The 15,174-nt window shown below is 38.0% G+C and overlaps 1 protein-coding gene across 8 annotated transcripts in view; it reads right to left on the bottom strand.

Annotated features, from left to right (window-relative positions):
• The window catches only part of PAM (peptidylglycine alpha-amidating monooxygenase), a 314,353-nt gene that overhangs the window by 174,741 nt on the left and 124,438 nt on the right, over positions 1 to 15,174 (bottom strand). The window lies entirely within an intron of this gene.

The raw sequence follows: 15,174 nt of genomic DNA, 5'->3' as shown, positions 1-15,174 counted from the left end.
TCAGAATCATTTTTAAAACAAATAAAAAATCTATAGCTAACACCAAATATGAAATGTAAGCACCTATTTAAAAATCCTGCATCTAACATACAAATAATAATTTCTTACTTAGAAAGCATGCCTCCCAAAAGATATTCATTCCTGAATAAAGTTTGGAGACTTACAGTGCAATGCAATTAGAAGCAGTAAGGAGAATCTCAGCTGACCCCCACATGAATTTTATATACAGAGAGTATGATCTAAAACTTAATATTAATATAAACATCAGGCCATACAGAACTAATGTAACATCTCAACATTTTGTGAAGAGGACTCAACTAGGCTAAATTTTAAAAGCTGTGTGTTTTGACTTACTCTTATTATGAATATATTTCAGACTGTGTATCAACTATGTATATTTTAGAAAGGTATTATTTTAAAATGTATCATTCACAATATGAAAATACTTTATAGAAAAATACTTTAAAGGAAAAGATTTCTTAAAGTTCTGAGTCACAAATAAATCCACTGGCCAGATGAATAAGGGTTAAAAAAAAAAAAAATCAGTAAGATCGTAGAGAAATGCTCCACAATAATAAATTAGCATCCAAATCATTCCCTGGAAATCACAAGAGAGTGAATCTAATATAAATAAAACAAAACAAACAAAAAATCAAACAAAAACTAAACTAAGACAAACAGAAAGTATGACCTGAACTTGAAATTAGAAGAGTTCACGGTCATTGCTTTCTAGAAGAAACATAGGTTACATAAACTATAAATAAAACACGATTGACTATCCAACCTATGCAAGGATGCTTGAGGCTCCCCAGCAACCAAGGACCACAGTTAATTTACATAAGCAATGACATTTTTAAAAGACTGATGATATTTGTCTGAACTTTCTCTTTGGCTTGCTTTGTTAGCTTTCAGAACAAAAGCCTTTAGCTTTGTCCGAATCCTGTGGGTAAAGGAAAGAACTCCTTGTGTGAGAAGAGAAATAACTGCCTGAAGGCTATGCAATTGCTTTTGTTTACAACAAAATATAATCCTATAAAATGACAATGCTTAACATTCCCCAAATTCTTTTCCTCTTTAAATATATGTGAAGAAGGGATTATATTTTTTCTATTTCATGCAGAACAGGATTCAAGGACAGTCCTTCTTCTAGTTGGCAGGGAGATATGGAATTATACAAACACTTGAAAACAAATTTAGTATTAACATTCTTTAACAGGAACACATCCTTAACTACTAGTGTTTGAAAAAAGATTCCACTTATCTCTTTGATTTTATTACCTTTGATGTCCCTGAACCACCCACTGAAAGAAAAGGGAACTGAAGTTGTGGGTAAAAGCAAAGTTGGTATTGGCAGCCATGAATGGAAAAAAAGGTCTTATAGAAATGAAAGCTACTTATACTTCTTGGTTCTTGACAGTTTGTACACTGAAAATAAAATACAAATCATCATATGAAAAACATCATGTCTAATCTTTCTATTTGTTATTTTACAATGCCTGATGATTGTGAAGTGTATGTGTGTGTATGCATGTATCATCAACAACAACAAATAAATATATGTATGTATACATAATATTCAAATCCTAGTATTCTTTTTTAAAATTAAAAAATTCAAAATAGAGTTCTTTGAGATAATTCATTCTCTAATCAAAACATGGGGCTTCCCAGGTGGCTCACTGGAAAAGAACTTATCTACCAATGCAGGAGACTTGGGTGTGATCGCTGGGTCCAGAAGACCTCTTGGAGAAGGAAATGGCAATCCACTCCAATATTCTTGCCTGGGATATCTCATGGACAGAGGAGCCTAGTGGGTTACAGTCTATCAGGCCTCAAAAGAGACGGATGTGACTTAGCGACTAAACAACAATCCAAAAAAATGCTTTAATTTCACTTTTTGTACAAAATATTATATGTTGGGGTTTTAGAAAATGAATAAAACTAAAGGAGAATATATTTGATTAACGGAGATGATTCACTTCACTATTGCCTTGAGAACCCCATGAATGGTATGAAAAGGCAAAAAGATATGACACTGAAAGATGAATTCCCCAGGTCAGAAGGTGCCCAAATATGCTACTGGAGATCAGTGTAGAAATAACTCCAAAAAAATGAAGAGACAGAGCCAAAGCAAAAGTAACACCCAGTTGTGGATGTGACTGGTGACGGAAGTAGTCAGATATTATAAAGAACAATAGTGCATAGGAACCTGGAATGTTAGGTCCATGACTCAAGGTAAATTGGAAGTGATCAAACAGGAGATGGCAAGACTGAACATTGACATTGTAGGAATCAGTGAACTAAAATGGATGGGATGGGTGGATTTAATTCAGGTGCCCACTATATCTATTACTTCAGGCAAGAATCTCTTAGAAGAAATGGAGCCCTTATAGTCAACAAAAGAGTCTGAAGTGCAGTACTTGGGTGCAATCTCAGACAAAATTATCTCTCTTCGTTTCCAAGACAAACCATTCAATATCACGGTAATCCAAGTCTATGCCCCGACCAGTAATGCTGAAGAAGCTGTAGTTGAATGGTTCTATGATGAACTATAAGACCTTCTAGAACTAATACCCAAAAAAGATGTCTTCTTCATCAAAAGGGACTGGAATGCAAAAGTAAGAAGTCAAGAGATACCTGGAGTAACAGGTAAGTTTGCCCTTACAAACTTTGAGTTTGTAATGAACTTTGAGTACAAAATGAAGTTTGAGTACAAACTTTGAGTACAAAATGAAGCAGGGCAAAGGCTAACAGAGTTTTCCCAAGAGAATGCACTGGTCATAGCAAACACCCTCTTCTAACAACAGAAGTGATGACTCTACATATGGATATCACCAGAGGGTCAATACCAAAATCAGATTGATTGCATTCCTTGCAGCCGAAGATGAAGAAGCTCTATAAAGTCAATAAAAACAAGACAAGGAGCTGACTGTGGCTCAGATCATGAACTCATTACAAAATTCAGACTTAAATTGAAGAAAATAGTGAAAACCACTAGACCATTCAGGTATGACCTAAATCAAATCCCTGATGATTATATAGTGGAAGTGACAAACAGATTTAAGGGATTAGATCTGATAGACAGAGTGCCTGAAGAACTACGGATGGATGTTCATAACATTGTATAGATGGCAGTGATCAAAACCAACCCCAAGAAAAAGATATGCAAAAAGACAAAATGGCTGTCTGAGGAGGCCTTACAAATAGCTGAGAAAAGAGAAGCGAAAGGCAAAGGAGAAAAGGAAAGATATATCCATCTGAATTCAGAGTTCCAAAGAATAGCAAAGAGAGATAAGAAAGCCTTCCTCAGTGATCAATGCAAAGAAATAGAGGAAAATAATAGAATGGGAAAGACCAGAGATCTCTTGAAGAAAATCAGACACCAAGGGAACATTTCATGCAAAGATGGGCACAATAAAGGACAGAAATGGTATGGACCTAACAGAAGCAGAAGATATTAAGAAGAGGTGGCAAGAATACACAGAAGAACTATACAAAAAGATTTTAATGACCCAGATAACCACAATGGTGTGATCACTCACCTAGAGCCAGATATCCTGGAGTGTGAAGTCAAGTGGGCCTTAGGAAGTATCACTACAAACAAAACTAGTGAAGGTGATGGAATTCCAGCTGAGCTATTTCAAATCCTAAAAGATGATGCTGTGAAAGTGCTGTGCTCAATACACTAGCAAATTTAGAAAACTAAGCAGTGGCCACAGGACTGGAAGTCAGTTTTCATTCCAATCACAAAGAAACGCAATGCCAGAAAATCTTCAAACTACTGCACAGTTGCACTTATGTCAGTTCAGTTCAGTTCAGTTGCTCAGTCGTGTCCAACTCTTTGCAACCCCATGAACTGCAGCACGCCAGGCCTCCCTGTCCATTACCAACTCCCGGCGTTTACTCAAACTCATGTCCACTGAATCGGTGATGCCATCCAACCATCTCATCCTCTGTCATCACACACTAGCAAAGCAATGCTCAAAATTCTCCAAGCCAGGCTTCAACAGTATATGAACCACGGACTTCCAAATGTTCAACCTGGATTTACAAAAGGCAGAGGAACCAAAGATCAAGTTGTCAACATCTGCTGGATCATAGAAAAGGCAAGAGAATTTCAGAATTACCTCTACTTCTGCTTCATTGATTATGCTAAAGCCTTTGACTGTGTGGATGACAACAAACTGGAAAATTCTTCAAGAGATGAGACTACCAGACCACCTGACTTGCCTCCTGAGAAATGTGTATGCAGGTCAAGAAGCAACACTTAGAACTGGACATGGAACAATGGACTGGTTCCAAATTGGGAAAGGAGTATGTCAAGGCTGTATATTGTCACCCTGCTTATTTAACATATATGCAGAGTACATCATGCCAAATGCCAGGCTGGATGAAGCACAAGCTGGAATCAAGATTGCTGGGAGAAACATCAATAACCTCAGATGTGCAGATGACACCACCCTTATGGCAGAAAGTGAGATGAACTAAAGAGCCTCTCGATGAAAGTGAAAGAGGAGAGTGAAAAAATGGCTTAAAACTCAACATTCACAAAACTAAGATCATGGCATCCAGTCCCATCACATCATGGCAAATAGATGGGAAACAATGGAAACAGTGACAGACTTTATTTTCTCGGGCTCCAAAATCACTGCAGATGGTGACTGCTGCCATGAAATTAAATCACACTTGCTCCTTGTAAGAAAAGCTATGACCAACCTAGACAGCATATTTTTTTTTGTTTGTTTGTTTGTTTTTTATTTATTTTTATTTTTTTATTTTTTTTATTTTTATTAGTTGGAGGCTAATTACTTTACATCATTACAGTAGCTTTTGTTATACATTGAAATGAATTAGCCATGGATTTACATGTATTCCCCATCCCAGTCCCCCCTCCCACCTCCCTCTCCACCCGATCCCTCTGGGTCTTCCCAGTGCACTAGGCCTGAGCACTTGTCTCATGTACCCAACCTGGGCTGGTTATCTGTTTCACCCTAGATAATATACATGTTTCAGTGCTGTTCTCTTGAAACATCCCACCCTCGCCTTCTCCAGCATATTAAAAAGCAGAGACATTACTTTGCTGACAAAGGTCTGTCCATTCAAAGCTATGGCTTTTCCAGTTATCATGTGTGGATGTAAGAGTTGGACCATAAAGAAAGCTAAGCCCTGAAAAATTGATGCTTTTGAGCTGTGGTGTTGTAGAAGACTCTTGAGAGTCCTTTGGACTGCAAGGAGATCCAACCAGTCCATCCTAAAGGAAATCAATTCTGAATGTTCATTGGAAGGACTGATGTTCAGGCTGAAACGCCAATGCTGTGGCCACCTGATGCGAAGAACTGACTCATTGGAAAAGACCATGATACTCGGAAAAATTGAAGGTGGGAAGAAAAGGGGATGACAGAGGATGAGATGGTTGGATGGTATCACTGACTCAATGGACATGAGTTTGAGTAAACTCTGGGAGTTGGCGATGGACAGGGAGGCCTGGCGTGCTGCAGTCCATGGGGTCGCAAAGAGTCAGACACGACTGAGTGACTGAACTGAAGTGAAGGGAGATGAGGACTTGACACAAGTAATATAAGGTATAGTTAGAATGTAGTATTCCTGTGAGAGTAGTATAAAAGTGAAAGTGTTTGTCGCTCAGTCATATCCAACTCTTTGCAACCCCATGGACTCTAGCCAACCCCCCATGCTCTTCTGTCCATGGAATTCTCCAGCAAGAATACTGGAGTGAGTTGCCATTCCCTTCTCCAGGGGATCTTCCCAACCCAGGCATCGAAGCTGGGTGTCCTGAGTTGCAGGCAAATGCTTTACCATCTGAGCCACCAGGGAAGTGCTACTATAATAGAGACTCAGGGAATTTTGAGGAAGGAAAGATCAATTCAACCTTCAAAAGGAGGGTAGGAAAAAAGAGAAAGGTAAAACGGTCTTTGGTGGAAGAGGGTGGTCCTGAGCAGGCAGTTGGAGTGAGGTTGGGTTTCTGCTGTGGGAGATGGGGAGTGTGTATTCCATGCACAGTGCAGAGCTCCAATGGGGAGCAGAGAATATTTGACAAACAAGTAGTAAAGGTTCTGCCTCCTAGACTTAAGCTGCAGACCCAGATTTACTATCTTATTTGTAATACAAAGCAAATATTCTGTTTGCACATTATAAATAAATTCTTAGTAAGAATGATGTATAGTTTGTACTTCTACAAATATTAATTCCAGGAACAGTACTGTTATGTGGTAAGTACAGCCTAGTTCAGAGGACCATAAGGCTAATTTGGCTTTTACAAAGTAAGCAGTCCATTCTTTTCCAGTTTTATTTGAAAAGAAGAAAAGAGAATCCAAAAAGATAGTTTAAATAAGTAATTGTTCAAAGAATCAAATAAATAATTGGCCACTCACTTATTGATTCATTTATCAACTAGAGAGAACCACTACAGGATAGAGGCCAAGAGCCTCCAACAGACAGCATCACCGACTCAACAGACAGGGATTCGAGCTAACTCTGGGAGACAGTGAAAGACAGGGGACTGGTGTGCTGCAGTCCACGGGGTCACAGAGAGTCAGACACAACCTAGTGACTCAACAACAGCAGCTTGTTAACTACAGAAACACGGCCTGGACTCTTGCCTCCAATGTTGACTAGCCCTATGAAACTAGGCAAGTACTTAGCCTCTGTTTGCCTCAGTTTCCTCATCTGCAAAATGGAAATACTCCTATCATTTATCTCATAGGCTTGTTACAAGGAATAAATGAATTTATGTCCTTAGAATAATGCCAGACACAAAATAAATGTTTGCTACTGTTCTTGTTGCAACAATTATTAATATTTATTTAATGCCTAGGACTATCTTAATGCTGGGAATGGTGATAATCAAGACAAATAAAGTTTCCACTCCAACAGAGATTACTTTCTAGTGGGAGGAAGAACAAATGAAAATAATGACCAAATTATAAATTTCATTTTCTTTTAAGGAGATTTTATGTGGTTTCCTACAATGACTTATGATTAAACTGATTAAAGTATGCATATCCATTCACTTAGGAATTCAACTCCAGGGATTTATTCTTGGGCAAAAATTGAACTAAGGGCACAAACATATTTATAAGAATATTTACTATCATTGTTTATAAAAACAGATAACTGGATGTTTATAATAGCAAAGAACGGGAATCAATTTAAATGTCCATCAATAGGACATTGGTAAAACTTGAGGAGTGGGTTGTAACATCCCTTTGAAAAGGACAGATGGGTCTATTTTTTATAGGCAAGGTCACATTCTATGACACTGTTTTCTTTCTACATAATAAAAAATGTTTACAGGCAATCTCAAACTTACAAAAATGTTGCAAATACAGTACAAAAAGCTTTTTTTTTTTCTTTAACCATTTGGGAGTAATCAATTGCTAACCTGATGCCTCATCACCCCTGAACTCTTTAGTATATACATTTCCTAACATACATCCTCTGTATAACCACAATAGTCATCAAAATATTCAGTGACATATTACAACCATCTACTCCTCTATCTCCAAACTTTCTCAACGGTCCCAATAATATCCCTTATAGCAAAAGAATCAAGTTCAGAATCAAGCATTGCAGGTAACTTTGTCAAGTCTCTATACACTCTCCTTCACTCCAGGACAGTTTCTGTCTTTAACTCTCGTGTGTGAGACTCTACTGGGGACTGCAGGCTAGTTATTTTGCAAAAGGTCTTTCAGTTATTGTTTTCTGCTGAGTAGGACTAGATTCAGGTTGTGCATCTCTGGCAGGAATATCACAGAAGTCACGCTATATTCTTCTCACTGCATCTATGTTAGTTGCCCATTGTGGCATATCAAATTACCCCAAATCTTAATCGTTGTAAACAATAAACAATCTCTTGCAAAGTTTTTGTGCATTGGGTGAAGAAGTAGCTTAGCTGGGTAAGTCTCTCATGAGGATGCAAGCAAGATATTAGCACAGATTGCAGTCATCTGAAGGCTTGAGTGGGGCTGGAGGAGATTTGCTTGCATGATGGTAAAAACAACATCTCCTCACCATGTGGCCGTCTCTCTAGGGCTACTAGAGTGCCTTTACAATGACTTCTCCCAGAGTAAGCAATACCTTTTGAGACTTAGCATCAGAATGCACATACCACCACTTCCGTAATATGCTATCCATTCTACAAGTCAGCCAGCCTCATTATGGATGAAGACTACTCCAGGGCATGAATACCAGAAGATAAGCATCTAAGTGGCTTGAAATTTTGATTTGTCCCATTACTGATGATATTAACTTTGATCATATAATTAAGATGATGGCTTCCAGGCTTTTCCATTACCAAGTTACCATTTTTCCCTTTTGAATTAATACTTTCTTGATGGAGAAGTTATTTTTTGACTTACAAATATTCCATTTCTCATCAGACTTTCATTATATTCATTTATTTATTATATCATAATGGACACAAAGTTTCCTATTTTATTCAATGGGTTTTAATCTGTTACTAACTTTATTTACCTCACTTCCTTTGATGCCTAAATTACCTCAGTTGTGACCCCTTTAGGCTAGCTCTTTGTGTATTTCATCCCACTTGGCCTTTGCTGACACCTTACAATGGACTGCCTAGACACACGGCTGCCCTCCTCAGCCTGTTTGGGTCACGGCACTGCATGCCAGGCCATCAACCCCAACACACTGATTTCCTCCTTACTCCAGGTGAACTCCATACCCCATGCCAGGTCACCTGGCCTGAATGCCTACTTTGCCTGCCCCTCATAGCCGCTGTAGGACAGAATTTTTCAGGAAGAGAAAAGAAAGATATTACCTTTAAAAAATATAATTATAAAACAGTATACACATGTATTTAAAATGCTGAAGTAGACTAAAAGAGGGGGAAGGGATAGTTAGGAAGCCTGGGATGGACATGTACACACCACTGTATCTAAAATGGATAACCAATACGGGCCTACAGTATAGCATATGGACCTCTGCTCAATGCTATTTGGCAGCCTGGATAGGAGGGGACTTAGGAGGAGAATGGATACATGCATATTTATATGGCTGAGTCCCTTCACTATTCACCTGAAACTATCACAACACTGTTAATCAGTTATACCCCAATACAAAATAAAATGTTTAAAATAAAATTCTGAAGTTATATATCTCAATTAGATTTCCAATGGTTTTCAACCATAGGGTTTTTTTTAACCATAGTTTCAAAAAAAAAAAAAAAAGGCAGGCAGGGGTTGTTCACTATCCATTTATATGCTTTTGCATTCTTTTTACTTTCACAAGATTATATCATTTTTGTAACCAGAAGAAAATAGAGATATTTATACACATACAAATTCATATTTAAAATGTTGAATGTAATTTTACAGATTTCAATTTATGTGTTAACTGCTGAGCTTAGGCCATATTTTGAAATACAACTAGCACTCCTTTTGTTTGGCAAGAACTTTACACACTAAATTTTATGGTAGTTACAGCTATAATGTAGTTTCTCAAGCTCAGCATTAGCAACATTTTGGACTGAATAATTGTTTGTGGCAGGGGACTGTCATGTGCATTCTGAGACATTTCGCAGCATTTCTGGACTTTACCCACTAGATTCCAATTGCACTTCCTGCAGTATTGACAACCAAAAATGTCTCCAGACATTGCCAAGTGTCTTCTGGAAGGTCAAATCAAAAATCACCCTGGTTGAAAACCACTGATTTAAAATGGTTCATTAAGATAAAGCTTAATTTTAAATAAAATGATATAATTACACCTGAATCACTGTAAATCAACTACACCTCAAGTTTTTTTAAATGATATATTTCCTTTCATACAATAATTTTTTTAATAAACTGATTTTTTAAACATGCTTGCAAATATGGAACTTCTAAAGAATGGAAAAAGAATAATCATAACAGAAAGTAACATTTATCGATTACACACTAGGCATTGACCTTATGCATATTATCTCACTGAATTCTTACAACTTTTAAGTACCAATTATTATTCCCATTTTATAGATAAGAGATCTAAAGCTTTAGGAAAATTAATTAACTTGCTCTGGTTATACCACGTTAGAACAAGGATTCAAATCCTGGCTGGAAGACTCCAGAATCCATCCTCTTAACTCAGATCTTTTTTTAAAAATTGATTTATTTATTTTAATTGGAGGCAAATTGCCTTACAATATTGTGGTGTAACAATACATCGACATGAATCAGCCATGGGTGCACATGTGTCCCCCTTTCTGAACTCCCTCCCACCTCCCTCCCTACCCCATCCCTCTGGGTTGTCCCAGAGCACCGGTCTTGGTTGCCCTGCTTCATACATTGAACTTGCACTGGTCATCTATTTCACCTATGGTAATATACATGTTTCAGTGCTGTTCTCTCAAATCATCCCACTCTCGCCTTCTCCCACAGAGTCCAAAAGTCTGTTCTTCACACCTGTGTCTCTTTTGCTGTCTCGCATATAGGGTTGTCATTACCATCTTCTAAATTCCATATCTATGCATTAATATACTGTATTGGTGTTTTTCTTTCTGACTTACTCCACTCTGTATAATAGGCTCCAGTTTCATCCATCTCATTAGAACTGATTCAAGTGTATTCTTTTTAATGACTGAGTAATATTCCATGGTGCATATGTACCACAGCTTCCTTATCTATTCGTCTGCTGATGGGCATCTAGGTTGCTTCCATGTCCTGGCTATTATAAACAGTGCTGCAACGAACATTGGGGTGCACATGTCTCTTTCAGATCTGGTTTCCTTGGTGTGTATGCCCAGGAGTGGGATTGCTGGGTCATATGGCAGTTCTATTTCCAGTTTTTAAGAAATCTCCACACTGTTCTCCATAGTGGCTGTACTAGTTTGCATTCCCACCAGCAGTGTAAGAGGGCTCCCTTTTCTCCACACCCTCTCCAGCATTTATTGTCTGTAGACTTTTTGATAGCAGCCATTCTGACTGGCATGAGATGGTAGATCACTGTGGCTTTGATTTGCATTTCTCTGATAACAAGTGATGTTAAGCATCTTTTCATGTGTTTATTAGCCATCTGTATGTCTTCTTTGGAGAAATGTCTGTTTAGTTCTTTGGCCCACTTTTTGATTGAGTTGTTCATTTTTCTGGTATTGAGTTGCATGAGCTGCTTGTATATTTTGGAGATTAATTCTTTGTCAGTTGCTTCATTTGCTATTATTTTCATCCATTATGAAGGCTGCCTTTTCACCTTGCTTATAGTTTCTTTCATTGTGCAAAAGCTTCTTATGTTAAATTAGGTCCCATTTATTTATTTTTTGTTTCCATTACTCTAGGAGGTGGGTCATAGAGGATCTTGCTGTGATTTATGTCAGAGTTAACTCATTATTTAACATAAAACTAACTCTCCACATTCCTAGAGGATGCTTTCTTCAAGTACAGCAGAAAGGACATCCTCTGAATATCATTTTATTGTGACATAATAATAATGATTATTGAGCCATTACCATATGCCAGGCACTGTACTAACAAGCACTATATAAAGATGAGCTCATCTGAATCCTGACAGAAGCTCTGCTAAATCTGTACCATTATCGTTCCCATTTTGCTAAAGTGAAAACTAGAGATGGAAAGAACTGGTAAACTTGTCCAGGGTACACAGCCAAAATATAACCACAGGCAATCTGATGCCACAGTTGCAGCCATTCAGCTATAAATTTACCTAGCCTTTTTTTTTTTTAATCAGATATTAGGAAGCAGGAACATTTCCTCTACAACTTTACAAACATACTTCATTTAGCTAACTCAAAAAGGACAAATGGAAGATTGGTGACAAGGGTCCAAATCTGGTGCCCAAAGAGGTTTTGTTTGGCTTGCGAGAATTTTTCCTAACTCTTCCCCTGAATTTGAATTCTGAGTAAACATTTCAAAATGAAAAGATTCCACATAAAGCGTGTCTCTTGAAGAGTTGTAAAATCTGGCATCCCTGGACCCGCGCGCCCACATGGGAACAATTAGCTGAACCCAGCGTGTCTTCCCTTCCCAGCAGGGTCAGCGATCTGAGGCTCCTTCTCCACGGTCCCCCCTGTTTATTCTCAAATCCTGGGGCCAAGAGTAGCTGTTTTAACCGCCACTCAACCCTGAGGTGCAATCTTGTTGCCTGTCCATTTGTTTTTTGGTTTTTTTACACCTGGCCAGTTTTTCTCATTAACATTACTAACTACCCTAGAGTCATTTGTGTTGTGACCCCAGAGGTATACCCTTTCTTCACATAAGAGAATCAACTTCAGCCTCGCACAGCATAACACCTGCCACACTTAGATATACCAAGTTACTGCTTCTTTTCCTTCTTCCTTTCTTTTTGCTTTCTTTTTCCTTTTTTTTTCTTTTTCTTTTTCCTTCTTTGTTAAGGTTCGCTTCATTTTCCTTTTTAAGGCCCTCTTGGCAACCCCCTCCAGTTTTCTTGCCTGGAGGATCCCATGGACAGAGGAGCCTGGCAGGCTGCAGTCCACGGGGTCACAGAGTCAGACACGACTTAGCGACTAAAGAGCACCAGCGTCACTAACAAGGCACACCAAATGCAATGGCATTCTCTGCCTGTGGGTTTGTTTGGAATTCATCTCTTCTAAGATGTGAGCCAATCTGAAGCATCCTTCTCCAGCAAGTCAAAATTGGCTGGGTACCTATTAGACTATATATGTTAAACAAGCTCAAGGGTACCATTCAGCATATGATTCTACTGCAGTAAGAACTTGCCAACAGCAACAAATTCTACATTTATTTATTTATTTTTTGGTTGCCATGATCTGTACCAGATGCCCTATAAATATGTCCATTAGTCATCCAATTGCTCAGGCCTGTAAATATTTCCGTGGGGAAAAAAGCAAGAGACATTATTCTTAATTAAGTTTCTCAGCTTTGACTAATTCAAGTGTTACTTCATAGCACATGTATCTAAATCCAGTGCTGGCATATTTTAATGTAAGAGAAAACAGATCCCTGTGTTCCCAGCAGCCTGCATCCTCTCGCTCTAAGGATGCACTTTGGAAGTTTTCAACAGACTACCACGTGGCCCAGGAGAGCATAACCCGCGATGTCAGAGCGGTACAGTGGCTCCTTTGACGAGGCTCATTTGCCCACCAGATAACTTATTTATTTATAAGCGCAGAACGCGACAAAGAATTCAGCATAAGAAGCAGAGCACAAAACAATTCTCCTTTAAAGATTCCTGTTCGGGCGGGGAGACCAGGAACCTGGTCCTGCAGTCACTGAACAAGGTGGGGATTTCTGTCCTAACTCACAGCAAGGGACGAGGGCCTGGACTTATCAGCTGTCCCCATAACATGCCAATTCAAAACTAATAAACTCTCCTCTTCAGTGAAGTTTTTAAGGAACTAGTTTGAAATATCCAAGACGTTACCAGATTTCAAAAGTTATTTTGTTTTTTTTTTCCAGTAAAGTATGAATCATTGGCCAATGTAAAAATTGAAAGAGCTTTCCGTTACTTTTGTAATGCTTCCCTTGTGGGCCTTTGCATTATTATTTTCTTCTATTTTTAAGAGGAAGTTGCTATAGAATGGAGGGTGGGAGGGTGTCACATGTAAGTGCAAATACTCACTGCCAGGCACTGGGCTTAAAGGGATGTGCTCAGAAGGTGCAGAGCAGTCTTTCCTTAGGTTTTTCTTGCAACTAATCAAAATAAATTTTACAAATGAGATGTCCTCTTTTTGTAGAGATTTTTTTTTTCCCTGTTTATGCCTCCACATCCTTAGCCACAGTTATTCCTGCAGCATTTCAATACATATTTTGTTAAATGCCTCTCTATGACTTCAGAGGCAGGGGTTATTAACTGCACATGAACCTGGCACAGATCCAAAACATGAAGTTACAAAATCAGTATTCTCATTCTTGATAAGTAAGAAATCTACAGGAAATGTCAACGTTTTCATTCAAAAATAACACTTAACTTTATCTTTTGCTTCTTGTGCTATTTACACAGAAGCATTTTTCTACCACAGCAGAGTCAAATTTTCAAATGATTCTTATGTTTTCCACTTCAAATGTTCAAATCCTTATAATAAATTACCCCTTGCTATTATAAAAGTTTTATTATCTTTGCCTTTAAGCCTCTCAGCTATACAATTATAATACTTAAAGTGGAATATGTAATCATATAATACTATTATATAATCAAAAAACAGGAATTTTTCTTAAAGATTATGAAAGAATGTCAAAACATTCTCTCATTTATATAATTCTGCTCAGTTGAGCTTACAGTAACATAGAGAGCTTCTATAAAATATACATTATACATTGCCCTCTCAATCCATTTCAACTATATAATTTGAAAGCCATTAACAAAAGAAACACAGTTGCTTAAAAACATTTTAATGTCTTTTATTTTGGGGTATAGAAGCCATAATAAAATACAGCTTGATCATAAGAAGGCTATTTGAATTTCTAAATATGAAATTCACCATTGAAAGAAGTATGATGTACTGGAGTAGCTTATATTCAGATATTTTAATTCCTCATCTATAATAATAACAGTTTTCTTTGATCAGTGTCCCCAAACTCCCCATGAACTATCAATGTCGAGATTCATAATTTTCTCTGGCTGACAAGGATCAAAGCATTCTTATGTTTGCTAGAAGTCTTTGATACTGCTGCACAAACAGGTGGTGAATTTATTTCACTGCTATTAAACTGTTTCTTGCTGTCTTGAGGTTAGGAAGAAGTGGTTTATTTTAACAAGGTGCTTACAGACTAGCTTGCTCTTCCTCAGTTTTTAATCTTCTTTACAAGGTTTCCCACAGTGATTTGCACGACACCCTGGAAATGAAGTAAGAGCTGAAAAAAAGATGAGGCCCTGACCCTCTGGGCATGAGACACACACTGGGTGCCACCCCAAGGGTACCACTCCACGGAAGTGAGGCCCAAGCAAGCCCAGTTCATTTTATTCGCCTTCTGTCTCCACTACTGAAATTATATGCCCTAACCTTGCATTATATCATAACAAAAAGTTGAATTTTTAGTAACAATTATCATTGAAGAGTTAAGAAAAAAAAAAAAAAAAAAGAACGCATGCTCACTCATGCCCAACTCTTTGCAACCTTATTGATTTGTTTGTCCATGTAATTTTCCAGGCAAAAATACTGGAGTGGGTTGCCATTTCCTTTTCTAAGTCATCTTCTTGATCCAAGGATCAAACCTGCATCTCTTGCAC

Source organism: Odocoileus virginianus, chromosome 3, assembly GCF_023699985.2.
Source record: "Odocoileus virginianus isolate 20LAN1187 ecotype Illinois chromosome 3, Ovbor_1.2, whole genome shotgun sequence".
NCBI classification, from domain to species: domain Eukaryota; kingdom Metazoa; phylum Chordata; class Mammalia; order Artiodactyla; family Cervidae; genus Odocoileus; species Odocoileus virginianus.
The sequence above is the reverse complement of the archived record's forward strand: the minus strand, read 5'-3'. Positions and strand labels throughout refer to the sequence as shown.